General features: G+C 44.8%; 1 protein-coding gene across 1 annotated transcript in view; it reads left to right on the top strand.

Annotated features, from left to right (window-relative positions):
* The first annotated feature begins 1864 nt into the window (after positions 1–1864).
* daam2 (dishevelled associated activator of morphogenesis 2) overlaps positions 1865–12300 on the top strand; it is a 109560-nt gene continuing 99124 nt past the window's right edge. Inside the window, exon 1 of the mRNA XM_085768470.1 lies at positions 1865–1886. The gene's annotated coding sequence lies outside the window, so the exon portion shown is untranslated. The remainder of the gene's footprint in view (positions 1887–12300) is intronic.

The raw sequence follows: 12300 nt of genomic DNA, 5'->3' as shown, positions 1-12300 counted from the left end.
TTTTGTTCAGGATTCAGACCCTGTTTGTACACTTTATTGTACTGCATTTCTATTGTAAGTTGTAAATTCATAAAATCACATTTTGATAGTTCAATCCCTTTGCTGTTGCCTTTGCTTGAATTATCTTGAGATGTGGGTAGAAAGTCATCATGCTCTTCCTATGAAATATTGACTTTACAAAAGCCCTCACCTGTGTGTAGGTATAAGGTTCATAAATCACACTGAGTGACAGAAAAGAAACAAATCATGACATCCAAGAAGCTTTGGGTGTTTCCAGGAAGAGTGGCACTAAATGTCTTTGACAATGAAGTTTAAAATCACCAGGACACTTCCTGTAGTCTGGCCAAAGTGAGTAACCGGGCACGATGAGCCTCACTCAGTGGGGTACCAAGACCCCAATGATTGCTATAACAGAGCCTCACAGTCTGTGGAGATGGAGGAGCTGGTGGAAGGATGGAAGGATGACCATCTCAGCAGCTCCTCACCAATCAGACCTTTGGTGGAGATGAAATCGGACAGAGTATTTTTGATGTTATTTTTCCATTTTTTGTCTTCAAGGGTTCCATCCATCCATCCATCCATCCATCCATCCATCCATCCATCCATCCATCAATTGAGGGTTCAGAAGCCAAATGACCAGAAATAATACATGAACAAAGACAAAGCCTACATAGTGATCCAGCTATGATTGAAACCAAAGGCAGTTACCAAACAATAAGACATTTTATAAGACCAACACCATAATTCTTGTTACGACTCTTGGATCTGTATTATGTGATGACTTTATGGTGGCTATTTGGAAGCTTAAAAGTAGAATAGAAAGCTATGACAAGCACTTTCACTGTGCTCTTCAGCCTCTCTCCCAGGCTCTAATGCATCGTCTGAGCTAACTGCCATCTCATTGTGTTTGAGCTGTGAGATGGATGAGTGAGTGCAGTTAAGGATCCAGGAACAATGACAAATGGTTTTGTCTTTTCGCTATCAAGTAACTAAACAGACAAACACCAGCTGAACAGTGGACCTGAGCCATAGATCCTTCATCCCCGGCAAGTTCTTTTCAAAAACTCCTTTTCACCGAGTGACAAACCGCGTGGTTGGCAACAACTAAAGCATTCAGAGTCCGTATGAATAGGGGTCTGTCTCTGGAGAGGCTTGTTGAAATGGGGCCTTTTTGCTTTTATCCCTCCGGAGAGGCAGATTGATCTCGCGCAGGTTTGCACTGGCAGTGAACTTCAAATGGACTGTTGAAAGGCAAGGCATTTATTTGTGCTGCCTTATAAACTGTGTCCTTTTTTCCAGATTTAGCATCTGCGGGTGTTCTCCATCATCTGTAAGCACTACCAGCCCCCCACGCCCCCCTCCCTTTCTCCCCCCTCTACGTCTGTTATTCTTACATTCACCTGTAACAGTAACCTCAGCTTTCTGCTCTTCGCCGCACTCTCTCTCCGTGATTTCTCTGGTCTGCTCTCCGTGATCAATACTGATGCAAAACACAGGTCCTCGCGTAAATTCTAGGTTTCCTTTGTGGAGGTGGGAAGGAAGCCTGTTAAAACAGTCGTCATCCTCCTCTGACATACACTCCATCACTCCCTTGTGGTGAATATCACATGTGGACATCAGGTGACTCCCTTAGTGCTGTTCCCTTGGTTACTAAAACACTGCCCCCCCCTCCCTTCTCCTTCTTATCCTCCTCCTCTTCCTCCTTCCCATTACACAGCAGCCTCTCAGAGCAGTGTGCTGTTTTTCTTCTCCTTCCACTTGTATAAACCAGAGGACTATCTGCCATCAGCATTCAGGAAGTGTGGGGGTAAACAAATGACAGGAGCCAACGGGAGAGGGGGGGGGCTCAGATGACCCGACAACGTCCTAGCAACCACGGAGAGCAGGTTATTTTTGGGTAGTGTCTGTATCTGCGTGCATTGTGTACATAAGGGTTGTTTATATTTTTGTGTCAGGCCAAACCCGTTTGTGCACTTGCGAGATTACACGAGTTGGAAAAGCAGGGACTCTCCTCGCTTTCGTTTTTCGGTATCATCACTGACTCTGCCAGATGGCGCATGATGCGAGTTCTTTCCAATCGTGCCATGGAGTAATTAGTCATTAAGAGTGTATTGAAGTTCTTCGCTAATGTGGTTATGTAGTCCTGTGTTCCTCCTCCTCTAATGTGCTGTTGGCAGCGGTTGCTCTGACTGGTTTTGCCATCAGTTGCTGCCTTTTGCTTCCTCCAGACACTTTTCAAGAGGAACTGTCGATGGGACAGACACGCAGACCTGGAAAGCACATCTGTATGAAAGGTCCACACTGTCAGTGAAAGAGTGATGGAGACACTGATAAGTGACTGTGTGAGATGCTGGAGCTGACACCTTCTCTCTATGTAGAGTTTTATCTTCATCTGTCTTCGACACCTCGGCTGCGCTGCTGGTTATGGTGCAGTGTCAGAGCCTGTGATGATCCGTCAGGTAGGGATCCATCCAGAAAACAGCTTCTGAAAACTCCAGTCTTCCTCCATCGTCACCATCCAACCCCCACTCTGTGCAGCAGCCAGAGGGATTAGCTGTGCCTGGTGGAGTGAGGAGACTCAGATATTGTGATCAGATGGAAGAGAGGGTCAGTCTGACCACATCTTTTGGGACTTCCATTAGCAGTGGGGGGTGGATAAGAGGCATTAGGCAGACAGCAGACATAGATGTTACTATATCAACCCATGCACACCTCCCTGTCCGCGCACCCCCCGACCGCCACCTGCTGCGCCGACATACAAAATCCTTGTAATGCACAACAAACTGCTGCAGTGATTAGAGCTGGTGGAGTGGCAGGGCAGTCATATGAAGGGAAGATGATGGGATATTTGTTTGTAGTGGTGAAATATAGCGTTGGTCAGATGCCAGGAGGCAGACGGAGAGTCAGGGGCTGAGCTGTGGATATCAACTTAAATATAATGTTGCTGGAATAACGACTCAAATCCAATTAGTCAATGAGAATTAGATGAGATTATCCAGAGCACTTGAGGAGGTATACGATGGGTTTCCACCCCCTGCTGAGTCAATTAAAAGGCAAATGGCTGACCTCGCCACCAGTGAGATGGCATGAATGAGAGCCATCTGTAATTTACTGTGACAGATGAAAGTATGAGATGTAATATTTCAAAGTAGGGCTCAGTATCGCTACGGATTTGCTAAATTGATACGATTTTTAATTCACAAGTTCCCGATTTGATTTGATTTCCGATTGGATATTGATTCATTTAGAGATATTTCAGTTTTAATACCAGTGTTCCTTGGTTATGAATGATATTTTCACACAACCAATGCTGCAAATTGTACAAAGATGTAACTCTTTAACTATGACGGAGTATTGGGGCCACGTTGAGATAAAAAAAAAAACACAGACTTCGAGAATAAAGTCATAAATTTACGACAATAAAGTTGTGCATTTCCTACGAGAAAAAAGTCATAACATTACGAGAATAAAGTCATAAATTTACGACTTTATTCTCTGAGTTTGTTATTTTTCTATTTGTCAATGTGGCCCTCTGTCATATTTAACCAGGTGAGTTATTGAAAATTTATCAAAAGCAGTTACATTATTGCACATTTATTTAACATAACCCACTCCAGAAGTTAACAATGCAACTCTTCGGTACAGTCAAGGGTGATAATTCAAGTTACTGCAATCAATGTGTACATTTCAGCAGTAAACACAACCAAAATGTAAACAGCAGCGTACCCCTCTGATCTCGTCAACAGTTGTGGCATACGTTAAAAAGATCGATCTGAGGATTTCATGAATTTCAAAATATCTCATGTGAATCTTTTTTGTTCTATAAATCATATTTCATAAATTGTGCCAGACCTGTTTCTCTCTTCTCAGCTCCTCTCTCTCTCTCTCTCTTTCTCTCTCTCTCTGCTTCCCTTCCTTGGATCGCCACCACTCTTGTTGCTGTGTCCTGATTTGCTGCCAGGTTGCCTTGGCGACTGGCCGCAGTACATAAACCCGGTTGATGTTTGGGGAACACTGCGCTGCGAGGCAGGAAATCTTGTGCATTCTTTATCTCTCACCCCTTGGATGGTGCTGGGCCGTCCTCAGTGGGGAGCAGGAGCCACAAAAGCAAATGAAAGATTTATTTTTCTATCCAATCCATTTTCCACCTTTTCTTTTTTTTTTTCGCCAGAGATAAACAAAATCTTTGAGGTCTGAGTAAACCACATATCTTTTTGCAAGTGTTGGTTTGAAAATGAATGGAGCGGCGACGCTATGGAAACACTGAAATATGATCGATTTAAAGGAATTTGCTCAACAATGACCGAGTTTTCCACTCGCCATCCGCAGCAGTCTGATGTCTCGTAGTGTCATTCAGCACAAGCCACGTCCTCCACTTCCGCTTTGTATAAAGGCTCTGACTCACTTAACAGCACACATGAATGAAAAGGCGTACACACACACACCCTGCCCGTCATTACCTTGCCTTCCTGACATTCCATCCCGGAGCCCGAGGAAGAGGAAAGGGGAGTCTGATGCTGATCAGAGACCTGTTGGCCCGGCCCCGTCAAACACAGGGGAGGAAAAGAAGCCCTGCTGTGATTCATTTGTGTGTCGCACACATTTGAACACACTTGTACACGCAAACCTCACTCAGAACACAGTTGACAAAGTATTAAAACAGATGCTGATCATAAATCTGTCTCGTGCTTTTGGCTACTGGTCAATAGTGTGCAGTACATTTCCCAGACTTATTGTCTTTTCCTTTTTTTTCCCCACTAGATTTCACTTTGCCATACAAACTCTAAATGTAACAGTACAGATTGTCGGATCTTTTCCTTTGCCATATTTTTAGCTGTGATATTGGTTGTTTGGATGAAGCGTTGCTTGACACCTCTCCAGCTTGGCTTGGCTTCCTTTTTGTCACGGCTGTCTCTGGTAAAAACTGGCCAGGGGCTGACTAAGCTGTTTTGGCTCCCATGGGGAACAATGCCACTCAAATTAGAGGCCGTTGACAGTGGAAGAGCATGAAATTGCTGTCCAGCTCCTTTTTTTTTTTTCCCCACCTGTTCTCCTATCGATCGCCTCCTCTCAGTCCAAGTCTCAATCAATGCTCATGATTATTGAAACGGCTGCTTTGAGCTGTGTTTAAAACAAAGAGAGGACGCTGTGAAGCGGAGGTCACCGAGTTCTGCTCCATATCACAACCTGCATCTTGGAAGTGCAGGCGCGTTAACCCGCTGCGCCGGACTGGCCGTTGTGATCATTATAATGCCGGTTCTCACTACAGTTCTTACAGTCTAGGGAGGGGAGTAACAAAAAAAAAAAGTCAGACTCATTGTTCTGCGAAGGAAACTAAAATGCAGAGGGAGGAAAAGCTGCAGGGGAAAAAAATGCTGACCCACATTTTTGTTGCAGCGTGCAATCGGACAACAATTCGAGGCCCGACCTGGCCATTTAACTTAAACAGCATGTAATAGGAACAATGTGTGTTGATTGTACGCTGCCAGAGCAGATGTGATTAACCCAGATTTGTACTACAGGGGTCAAGGTTTTTTTTTTCCAACAGATTTTCAACAAATGGGACAGCTGCTTCTTTCGTCACCCATAACCTGCGCTCATATTTCTGCGATGCTGTGCATCTTTTTTTGAAGCATTGGTAAGGAAACATCTGCACTGCATTTCAGCATATAGTGACTAAGTGATGTCTACAGTTTGGCCTGGATGATGCTGAATGCTATACATATGACTGCAGTTAGAACATGTGCATGTTGCGTGTGTTGAAGCTGTGAGGAGCCGATTGCTGCAGATCTGAGACTTAGGTCAGGACTGGTGTTTAGGTCAGGAAGGAGTTGGTGGAGTTGTGTCAGTAGTTTTAATACAATGGGTTAGAGATGGCATGTGGTTGTGGCTCAGGAGGTATAGGGCATTGGGAAGGATGCTGAACCCAAACTTGTCCCAGATGTCTCATCAGATCCTGACCACTGCAGACCATGAACAGCCCACAAGAGCTGCAGCTTTTCACATGAGAGACCCAGTCCTCCTGGTCAAACTGGATCAGATCCTTACACTGAACATTGTTCCTGCTTCTAACTCATCAACTTTGAGGACAACATGTTCACCTGCTGTCTAATATATCCACCCACTAACAGGTGTCATGATCAAAAGTTATTCAGTGTGATTCACTTCACCTGTCAGTGGTCAGAATGTTATGTCTGATCAGTATATGCTGTGTGAATAGATGAATGTGACTAGTAGTGTAAAGCTATTTGAGAGAAAAGCACCAAGTAAATGCAAGTCTGTTTATCATTTATGCATTTATATATCTGGCAAGTCTAGAATACTGATACTGACTGTAACAGAATGTTCAGTGTTTTCTCATGTTTGTGTTCAGGCACTCACAGCCCTTGGGAAAAATGGTATCCGGTTTAATAGAAGAAAAAACAACAACAAAAAAATTCCTGATGACTTCAGACACAATGTGTTTATTGAGATTCAACCATAACTACTGACTTTCCCTGACCTTAACCAAAGTGCTGTTGTTTCCTAAACCAAACCACAGTGGATGGGCGTGACATGTCACAGCTGTCTGCCATCCCCTGTGCTGCTGTTAATAAACAGTTATGTTTCCTGCAGAACATATTTGCACTTGGTGTTTAGCTGTATATAATTGTAATTTCCATAACACAATGTAATAAGAGAGTGCACATTTGTATGAAGTCTTTCCATGCAACGTTTTGCATGAGGTTGCAGCTATGCGTGAAAACTAATGAGAGCAGTTAAAAAAAAGGAAGCTCATCTACAGAGCGCACAGCGTTATATAAGCACCCCCGCTGTCTGTATGGGGCAACCAGGATGTGCTGCAGACTTCATTCAGGAATCATTTAAATCAATGGAAAGTCCTAATCAGTTTCAACAAAACAAGCCCGAGTGGTTGTTTGATTGGTCTGAGATCAGCTGACGGCTGCTAAGCGTTGCCACTCCAGGAGAATCTTGTGTGTGTGCTTGATTTCACAAGCGTTGTTGGAGTGTGTTTGTGTGCACTTCTATCAGCAGAAAATGAACAAGTACCCAAGACCAGCTCACCGGTGTGTGTCACTGTGAAGCCAGATCGATTTCAGAGACACGTGGGGCTGAGTGCCTGCATCCTGCTCCAGGAGCGCAGCACCCCCCCCCTCCTCCCCTGGGCTCAGCTGGCTTTAATCAACACCATCATTTACCCCTCTGGTGGCTAAGTGGCACACAATGGCGGCCCTCAGCGTCCGCTGCCCTCCACCTCTGTTATCCCAGCAACACGCCCTCCACCCATTATGCAATATGTATTTACAGGGTCCCACACACATGTGCTCCCACAGTGACATTATTCAGTCACTCTCACATCTCACATCACACCTGAACAGACAGTCATACATCAGCATGTGGACATTTCAGTGCACAGTCAATACAACTTGGGTTAAATCTTAGTTTTCATTACATGAACAGAATTTCATCAAAATCATTAAAGGGATAGTTCAACATTTTGACAAACTGGCCCATTGCCATAATCCCTACAGTATAGTCATAGTAGTAGGTTCATTACCTTTAATTGTTGGTGCAAGCTATTTTTAGAACGGCGGAACAGAGCCGCGAGCTGCAAAACAATTCCTGGTAAATTCATGCAAAACAGCTGATGTGCGTTGCCTTCAGGGACAGTTTTTCAGTAAGCAGTCTCTGAATTTACCTCTAAAACAACTCTGTCTCGTAACGTTCTGTTATTATCTCATAGCGTGGTGAATGTCCAGGTCACAACTTGTCTAACAGAGTGTTTTGGAGTTGTTGGATTGTGTATTTGATTAGGGAAACCAAGAAATCCCATGAGCCTCCGTAGCCTAGCTCTGAGCAGCTCACGACTCTGCTCCGCCGTTCTAAAAATAGCTTGCACCGACAAATAAAGGTAATGAACCTACTCCTAAGACTATAGGGATTATGGCAATGGGCCAGTTTGTCAACATGTTGAACTATCCCTTTAACCTTAACATGTGACTATGACATGTGACTTTTTTTTTAGATTTGAAAAAATATTTTACAACATCTCTTTGATTATCTTTGTATGTATGAACATACTGTATAAATAAATCAATTTAGTTATTAGTCATAATTTATTGCACAGGCAAAGTGTGTGTAGCAGTATGTCCATCTATGTTTTGAAGCTTTACTAAAACTGTTGGATTTGTTCAATAAATAACATGAGTTCTCATCACTGATGGAGAACAATGACAAAACTACTAAACTAAGTTGCAGTAAACCAGCATCCTCCTGTAAGTTTCCTTCAGATGTTTTCACACAGTTAAGAGGCGTAGAACAGGAGCAGATGTGGAGTCTGGGGAGATTGTTTTGCAGCTGTGATATCTCTTTGTGCGCTGTGACATAGATGGGAAAGAATGGAGTGACAAATTAAGATTGGGCTCTTATCAATTTAGCTCGGGGCTAATCTCCTCTTGCTGGGTTTGTGTAAATATGCGCTTGCGGCTTCCTGCAGACAGGGCTGAGTGTTGCTTATCGGCCTTAAAGTCATGGAGTAGTCCTGACCCAGCCCTGAGTCTGCAACTCAACAAACCCCTTTGTGTGTGTGTGTGTGTGTTCCTCTCTGCCACTTAGGGGACGTGTTGATCCAGCGGACAGCAGTGTAATCCATGTGACAGTCCACCGCTGAATAACTTTCAGGGAGCCCCCTCTCAGCTGGAGAACAGGATGTGGCAAAGGCCTACTTAACATGGGGGGATAGTAAATCAGTGTGGTTGCATGTCTGACTCTTCCCACCAAAATAAGAGGCAGCTGGACAGACAAAGTCTCTGTGTGGTTGGTTAGATAGAACACCAGGCACGTGTGCGTGAGTGATGTTGCCAGGTCAAAGGTCAACTCTTATTTGGCCTGGCGAGGTTTTGGGACAGATTTGTTACATGGCTGTGAGAGGAATCCTATGTGCTGCAGTGGGGTTTTTTGGGGGGCCATGATTGATCCATGGAGGTGGCTGAACTTGTTCTGTTTTTAGACCTGATGTGGTCATACTGTTGTTAAATTGGCTGTTTTTCCCTTTGACTTTTGGAAATGGTGCATGTTTCCCTTCAACATTAAGACCTGATAACCACTGGATTTGTGTTGGAATGAGCCGTGGACCGGAGGACACACTGTTCTGACCTACTGTATAGATAAACAGGAAGCGTTTGTTATTATTCTGTCATCTCTGGAGAGCTCATAAGACGATCTCTCTGCAGCGCAGCACCCAGCTCGCTCATCATTCCAAGCATTACAACCACCAAGAGGGAGAAAGAGGGATTAGGAAGAAAGTTTGTGATTTATTTTCAGCAGCATTGCTCAGAGTAAACTGAGGCTCTTAGCTGGGTTGGTTGGACCCATTATGGTCAAGCCAGACCAAAGGGTTTGAGAGCAAAATTGGTGGGCTATTTTTAGGTAATCCACTTCCTCTGGTTTGTGATAAAATCTTTTTGAGAGAGTATAGAAGAGTTTTTTGTCACAGTGGCTTCAAAGGTTTGGTCAGCTGTTGCCTTTGCTGTCGCAGCGTTACACAAATCCATAATTACATCTGTGTTTTGCTTACTTTTCCTTATTTTGGCACAGATGACAGCAGCTAATCATCAAAGTCGTAACCAAGGTCTGCCATCGGCTAATTAGGATTTTCATTTGTCTTCGAAGGACTTTTTTTTTTTTTCTTTTTTAAACCTGCACAGTCATTGGAGTTGTTTATGCACACACACCAATGATCTTGTATTATTGCATGTGACCCCCACCTCCTCGGGTCAGTGGCAGCCTCAGTCTGAGGTAACATGACCTTGGCTGTTCAGACAGCGCCTGTGCCACTGGGTTCGAAGAGCTCCCCGCCCATGACCAGAGGTCAAAGGTCAGGAAAAAGGTCAGAAGGCCACGGGTGCAGACACACACCTGTTCACGGGGGGGCCTCCTTCAGCACAGCAGATGACTCCCAGATGTTTTTATGTAGACACTGTGACAGCCGTGACCGTGTGTGTGTGTGTGTGTGAGGATCAGTGTGAGCAGGTCGCCCCCCTGCGACTGCACTGTTTGGAACTGGATAAACTTTTCAATAACGCTCCCCAGACGTGTTTCCACCCTACATGGGCACATGCAGGGATGTAAAAGTTTGATTTACATTGTTTTGAGTAGGTTTTAAGAAGGTACACCCCTCACACCTGGAAAGGCTCAGATGGAGGACTAAGCCCTGGGTTCAGTCTGAGGAACTCATTCTGGAGCCTGTCAGGATTTGAGTTTCTTTTGAGTAGCGGGATGGAAATGGTGATAAATTGTGATGTCAGTCATACAGCTGAAGTTATACCTCTATAGTAACAACTGGGATATATAAATTGCCTTTGAATGGAAGCATTTGGAAAGAGAGCAAGGTTTTTTTCTCCCCATTATTATTCTCTGTTTTACAGTTTACTCACCTGGACTCACACCTGCAGGTGATGTATGGTAATGACATCATCCCACCCTGTTCTCCTCTGTTTCTATGCCTGTAAAATATGAGGGCGGCCACCGTCATGGCAGAGCTGTGCGTTTCAGCATTGCCGCCCTGTGACATGAAATTATTCTGACATTATTCAAAGTCATATAGAGACGCCCTTCATACCCAAAGATCAGGCCATTACATCATTGGTTAACATGATGAAGTTGTCATGAGTCAGTCAGCGGAAAGCCGCACCATTGTCCAAACATGACAGCATTTGGCTGGCGCATGTCCAGGCAGACAGCAGAGGTACTGTGGGAGCAGGCAGTTGGGTGACCTCTGACACTGCCCAGTCTGCCTCCGGGACAAAAGAGCCATTCAGATGCCCTGTACTTTTTGCAAAAACACCCCAAAAGCACTAAGCGCTCAGTACAAATGACTGGTAATCCTGCTGGAACACTTGTTTACTCTCAGTTAAGACCGAAAAAAAGCGGACGGATTGTCACATGTTTGCGAAAGGAAGAGAGAAAAGAAGTGGAGAGTTTGAATTTATGGAGGAGGTGTGTAAATAATAAAGGCAGGAAAGAATGTCACCAGAAGAATATGGTGACAAAAATTCGATTTATGGTTTAAGGCTTTACTGTCATTATGTTCCTTTTCTGCCGCAGGCTTTGAAAAGATGGATAGTATAGTGTTCCCCACTATCGTGATTTATAGCTAACATACAATTAGAGCATGTATAAAAATGTGCCCTCATGTTTATGCTGTCAAGAGTTCAGGCTTTGTACAGTGGCGGTATTTTTCCTCAGTGGCAATTTATCTCTGTGCGGGCGTGAAGTAAATGGTTGTGTGCAAAGTGCTGTCACAAGAAATTCCTGGCCTAAACAAAACACACTTAAATGAGAACTCGCCCGGTCAAAAGAGAAACCCGAAATAATACATCACGGAACAACACGTCGTAAAACATGACTGTTTGCCATGTTAGCTCTGGCAGCCGGAGGAGGACTCGCCACGACAGACCCTGGAAAGACTCTCTCCACATGCCAGTGTGTGCAGTTGGAGACGCTTTACGGCCTCTGCTGCATGCAGCTGCGTCTCCGCCTGCTATCGAGTCCACTGCCTCTGCATGCGAGAGGTCTGGAGGGGAGAGCGTTGCTTTATGAGGCTGACGGAGACCACCTTGGGTGACCCACATCTTCTCATCCAATATTCCACTCACCTTTTGTCCAACTCCACGTCGAGGGGCAACTTCTTTAAATTTACCGCTCGTTAGCCAGGTGGTTATTGTTCCTGCACTTGTTACCATAGCGGTGAATTTTAGCTTATGAAAGCTCACTGTCTGGAATGCTCAATGGAGTCTTTCATCCGCTTCCTGCAGGGGCTCGGTCGGCCTCACCCCGCTGACTGACGGCTGACTGACAGGCCGTGTGGAGCTGTGTGTGGGGTTTATCACGCGCTGATCTCCAAACCGGAAAGCCCCCCCCCACCTGAAGCGCCAGTCTCGCTCAGATTTCTCGGCAGCTGGTTTATCGGTTGTGACGTTTGCCATCCGCTGTGATTTCACTGTGGGTGCCAACCTCGGCTGCGTTTTAAAAGAATTACCGGGAGCCAGTGAGAGTTCAGCTAAACCCAGCCTGTGAAGGCCATGATCTGCGGTCCTCTGCTTGGCACACACAGTGATAATGTGGAGTTGCGGATGAGAGTGTAACCGCCTATTTTCTGTCTTTCTGCAAAAGCGCATGTTGTGCAGAACAAGTGAAAACAAACATGGACTCTTAAAGGTAAAAGAGCAGACGGATCTTCTTCCTCTTCTTTTTTTAAGGAGGGGTGATGTTTATCGGAGGCTTGCCTAGCCCACTCAA

This window comes from Trachurus japonicus, chromosome 22 (assembly GCF_045865225.1).
Source record: "Trachurus japonicus isolate A0001 chromosome 22, Traja_1.0".
NCBI lineage: Eukaryota > Metazoa > Chordata > Actinopteri > Carangiformes > Carangidae > Trachurus > Trachurus japonicus.
Note: the sequence above shows the minus strand (reverse complement) of the source record. Positions and strands in the feature narration are given on the sequence as shown.